The sequence below is a fragment of the Octopus bimaculoides genome, chromosome 18, assembly GCF_001194135.2.
Source record: "Octopus bimaculoides isolate UCB-OBI-ISO-001 chromosome 18, ASM119413v2, whole genome shotgun sequence".
Taxonomy (NCBI): Eukaryota; Metazoa; Mollusca; class Cephalopoda; order Octopoda; family Octopodidae; genus Octopus; species Octopus bimaculoides.
This window is the reverse complement of record NC_068998.1, coordinates 19,969,676-19,975,789: the sequence shown is the minus strand read 5'-3', so window position 1 is coordinate 19,975,789 and position 6,114 is coordinate 19,969,676.

Below are 6,114 nucleotides of genomic sequence, written 5' to 3'. Positions count from 1 at the left end.
AAATTCTGTCAACTGATTTTCGCTGGTAGGTCGCTCGAGGGCTGTTCATTAAAGATTTCCCCTAACCCACCTCCCAAGGACGGGGATAAACGAAACTTGGCATAATTATTAGTCCTTCTCTACATAGCCACCAATGGTGACACACTTCTCCCATCGATTTATGCAGCTGTGAAGACCTCGTTTGTAGAAGTCGGTAGGTTGCGTCTGGAACCAAGGCTTTACCTCGGAAATAAGGTCATCATCATCCGAAAAGTACTTCCCCTTCAAAAAAAGGACTTCATGGCTGGAAAGAGGTGGAAGTCAGATGGTACGAGGTCGGGAAAGTAAGGGGGATGAGGAAAGATTTCATAGCCGCAGGAGTGTGCTTTCATCTGGGCAACATGCGCATTGTGAACTGGAGCGTTGTCTTGGAGGAGGCGAACTCCTTTGGTCAGTATGCCACGACTCTCTGCTTTGATGGCGTCCCGCAATTGCTGCAGCAGAGATGCATAATATGATCTGTTAATTGTAGTGCCCTTTGCCAGAAAATCCATCATCACTACTCCGTGCTGCTCCCAAAAGACTGTGAGCATCACCTTACCTGCTGAGGGCTGGACACGTGCCTTCTTTGGAGGTGGGGAGTTTTCCTGCTTCCATTCTATAGCCGCTTGTAAGCTTGTCTGAAACTCTGAAACCGCAAGTTGACAGCTTGATTGTGTTGATGATGTACGCTTCGATTGTTACTCGCGATTTAAAATTTGTTGTCTGCCATTACTCCTTTTCGGAGTAATGGCAGACAACAGTGTGTCCAAAAAAGAGGAAGTGGTACACCCAGAATATCAAGAAATTGTGGTTGGAGGATGCTGAGCTTAAAGATTGGTTACGGCAAGATGATAAAAATCCTGACACCTGCTATTGCGTTTGTTGCAACGTTGTGTTGAAAAATGCTAACAAATAAATGCTGTTAGCTCATAAAAACACTGCCAAACACTAGAAAGCTTTTGATTGTGCGAAATCTGCTATTAAATTATTTATTGTTAAAAAAGTCAAATGATACATTAAATGAAAAAGTAGCTAAGGCAGACTTTCTGTTAACAGGTTATGTTGCTGAACATCACATACCTTTCATCCATATAAATCACTTAGCTGAAATTTGTAAAAAGGCCTTTCCCAATAGTGAAATAGCTAAAAGTCTACAAATGTAAAAAACAAAATTAACATACATTATATGCAAGACAGAATTGCACATTATGAACAAAATGAAATCTTGGAAATTCTCAAGAAACGAAAGTTTTCATTATTGACAGATGAGAGTACGAACATCTCAGTGACACAAATCTTAGCAATAGTTGTTTGCTGTTTTTGATGAACAATCGTTTAATGTCAAGGATGCTCTTCTAGATGCAAGTGTAGTAGAAAATGGTTCGTCTCAGGGTTTGTACGATGCTGTCACGTCTACGCTTACAAAAGAAGATGTATCTATGAGCAACATACTTGGATTTGCCAGCGATAATTGCTCAAAAATGATGGGTAACAAGAGCGGGTTTTAAAATTTATTGAGAAATGATATTCCGACTATTTGTAATAGGCTGTGTTTGCCATTCGTTTGCACTTTGTTCAAGTCATGCAGTGAAGTATCTCGAGTTCTTTCTAAAGGACTTAACTTTTTACTTTTCTCGAAGTAGCAAATGTCAAAATGACTTCAATATAATACAAATTGTTGTTGGCACAAAAGAAAACAAGACTCCAAAGCTTTTGCAAACTAGATGTATGTCGTGTGAAAATGTAATTAACGTTATAATAGAACAGTGGGATGCCGTTGTACTTTATTTTCAGTCAGAGGCTAAAGTAGAAAAAGTGAACGGAGCAAAAAGGATAAAGATATTCCTGTTTCCTTTGAAAGCATCCCTGAATTCTAGTATTCCGTACGCAAGCTTAAAGACGAGCTTGACCACACTAAATTCTTTGTCTCTCTGTAATAATTATTGTGTAATTTACTGTTAAATTAGCAGTTCCATACATGTGATTCTATTTTGTTTATATGTTTATATTTCGTTAATTTACACCGCATACAAAAATACAGACATACTAAATACATACCACGCGGTAAGGTATTATGCCTTATTTTTTCAAGTAATTCATTACTACATATTCTCATGTGACTGTATAGGCTCACTTTATGTTTCTTATTCTACAGCCACACCAGCAATCCAATGTCAACCCTTCGCCTGCTGCAACATTTCAACAGTTTACTTCCTCGTTGCTGTCTCCCATTGCAACCCATTTCCAGAATTAAAATTTACGTACAATATCTCCATTACACCTCCATTCATTTGACTGTCTACCATACTATAGGTCATGTTAGACGCAGCGCTGACCGCCTCAAAGGTGAGTATATCCACTGACAGCTTTTCAGTGCTTTCAAAAATTACATACCACCCCCCACTTCCAATTTTCTGTGATAGGTTAGGGCCTGGAATCCTCCAAACAGACGTATTACATGTCACTTAGTTGAATTAGACCACCATTTATTCCACAAATGTTTTGTCGTTAATGCTACACTTTCCGTATCACCTGTTCCAACATAACTATAATATATATATATATAAACTATACCATTTTAATCCCGAGCAACGCCGGGTATCTCTTCTAGTACATTCATAAATATAATGTGGATATATACATCCATATATATATACATTTAGATATACACATTCACACGCGCACAGATACACACGCACACACACACATACACACATGCACACACACACGCAGCGAGAAACATATACACCTTCACGTATGTACATACAAAGAGAAATATTTTATTTGATATTGTCTGAAATCTAACAAAAGGCCATTGTCAATTGAAGAGACATTCTCCCTGTTATGAAACGTTGGAATTTAAGAAGTTAGAATTTATTCCATTTAATAAATATGTAAATACATGTATTCGCACATATTTCATTGTCTGTTCATTGTCAGCAATGAATCTGTAGCTCTGTGACTTGATAACTCATTCTCATTTTCATTTTCTTTCGTCTTATTTCAATTGCTTACTTTTGTACTGTTTTAAAATGTGTTTGCTCTGGTGAAAAAAATCACTGCTCATGTTGTTGGTATCATAATCATCATCATCATCATCATCATCATGGCAGAATCGCTAGCGCACTGGGGAAAATGCTTAACGGCATTTCGCCCATCTTTACTTTCTGAGTTCAAATTCTGCCGAGGTCGACTTTGCTTTTCATCCTTTCGTGGTCGATAATGTACCAGTTGAGCACTAGGGTCGATGTAATCGACATAACCCCTCCCCATAAAGTTCAGACTTTGTAGAATGGATTATTATTATTATTATTATTATTATTATTATTATTATTATTATTATTATTATCAGTAGTAGTAGTAGTAGTAGTAGTAGTAGTAGTATATCATATACGCGCAACAAATTAAACTGTTAGGAAAGAAAAATACCTAACATCGGGCTAAAACAAGTAACCCTAGATGCCAAGAACTTATAACTCTCTCCACTTTTCAATGATTTTAATGTCTGGCCATCTGGTAATTGGATACCTTCGCTGTTGACTACCTGTCCCTTTCTCATGACTTATATTACACACTTATCTATGCCAAATTGCATGCCTATATCTTTGCTGAAGACTCTCACAGTCTGTATTAAGGAATCTATCTCTTTTTCATTCTTACTAAAAGCTTCAGATCGTCCATGTAATGCAAATGGTTAATTTTTCCATTACTATTTCTGAACTGATACCCTGCCTTTGCCTTCCTTAATACTAAACTGAGGGGGATCAAACATAAGACAAATATTAAAGGGGACAACGACTCCCCCTGGAAAATTTCTCTTTTGATATTAACTTTCCCTAAGAGTGTGTCACCTGAGTAGAAACCTACTTTTCATTTCTTCATGCTACAGCTAATGAATTCTCTTAATATACTTCATTTAGAACTGCTTTGTCTATATATAATAGAACGTGCGTTCCTCTAGCATTCTTCATGTAAGCTTTCTCTTCTTGTAGTAAATTCTGGTTGCCAAGGTGCTCGTAAATGCTTTCTGAAAGCTTTCCTGTTTACAGCTTCTGCACTAATGAAAAGCAAGTGATTGGTCTATAGTTGCTAGTTGTATTACCCTTGCTCTTATCTTTCATAATGAGCATTGTCCTCCCTCTAGTCATCCAATGTTGTATTATTCCTCCATTAAGGTAATCCTGAAGTTGTTTCCTCAGCCTCCCGTGTAAACTACTGAATTTCTTTAGTCAGTACCCTTGAACTAAATCTGGTCCTGGACCCTTCCAATTCGGCATTTTTTCCTAACACTTTACTCATTAATGCACTAGTTAATCTTAGATCTGGCTACTTCTCACTCACTACTTCTTCCCTAACTTTCTTTAACCATACTGCATTTCCATTATGATTGACTGGATTATCCCAAATATTACTCCAGAACTTTCTAGCTTCTTCTGCATTTGGTTTCTCATCTTCGCTACTTCGTTCTCAACTATTTATTAGGTTATAAAATCTCCTCTGGTCTGTCTCAAATAATCTATTATGTTGATACTGATTTGTATCTATGTATGTGTGTCTTTGTGTCTATGGTTGGCCCCCACCACCACTTGACAACCGGTGTTGGTATGCTTGTGTCCCAGTAACTTAGCGGTTCAGCATAATAGACTGATAGAATAAATACTGGGGTCGATTCAATCCACTAAAACTCTTCAAGGCGGTGCCCCAGCATGGCCGCAGTCCAATGACTGAACTAAGTAAAAGATAAAACACATACACACACACACACACACACACACACACATACACACACACGACCTGACGTTTTCGTGTGCTATCATTTCTCCCGTTTTATTTTCTTTCACTTGCAAAGGTGGATGTATACTGTGAATTGTAATTTTTGTCATACTGCTTTCATTGCTGAGTTGAACTTCCCTTTGTCTGTGTATGTGTGTGTATGCGTGTCTGTGTATGTGTGTATGTGTGTTTTATCAGTTATTTTACTGGTGTTGTTGTTTTTCCAGGGTGCATTGTATGCGGGATTTGTTTCAATTCTGTTTCTAATATTTCTTATTGCTAAGGAAGCGAGCTGACAGAATCGTTAGCACGTCGGTTAAAATGCTTAGCGACATTTCGTCCGTCTTCGCATTCTGAGTTCATATTCCGCTGAGGTAAACTTTGCCTTTCATCCTTACGGGGTTGAGAAAATAAGTACCATTTGAGAACTGGAGTCGAAGTAATCGACTAGTCCCCTTCCCTGAAATTGCTAGACTTGTGCCAAAATTTGAAACCAATATTTCTTATTGTTTATTAGAAATAGTTTCATATTCGATAAAGTGTTTAAGTTGAATTTTCTTACATCTCCAACGTTACTTCTAATTCTTGTGCCAAAATTTGAAGCCAATATTAATTGTATGGGGCACAGTTTTGGAGTCAGAGTATGTTATACTCTCTCCATTATCTAATCTGTCTTTTTTCTTTATGTGTATATATTCTGGTGGTACCCGGAGCGGAGTACTCGGTCTGAACTTGGCAGCTGCTGTTCATCTGCACTTATTCACCAAAAATAAATAAATGAATGAATAAAAAGAATTAAGGATTTTCAAAACTCGACGACGCCACAGTCATCAACATCGAACGGACAGTATAAACAGTAGAAAAAATCAAAATAATAATTACATTCGCTTTCATTATCCTGATTTGTACATTTTTTTGCTCTCTAATATTTTGCAATAGGAATGAAATTTGCAGTTAGTTTCATTTCTCATTTGCAATGATATATTTTTGCACTAATTTTCTTGGAAAAGATATGAAAACCATGTTGTCTCTAGAGAGCTAATTTTACTTCACAGCATAAGTATGCTGATAGTGTGTTACCAATAATTCCATCAAACTCTTGAAATATTTTAATGAAATGAATTAATATTTAGTTTCGTAAATATTTAGTTTCGTAAATATTTAGTTTCGTAAATATTTAGTTTCGTAAATATTTAGTTTCGTAAAATTGTTACCGCTCTGGACAAAATGCTTAGCGGCATTTCGTACGTCTTTAACGTTCCGAGTTCAAATTATGATATATATTATATACAGTAATTATACACACACACACACACACAC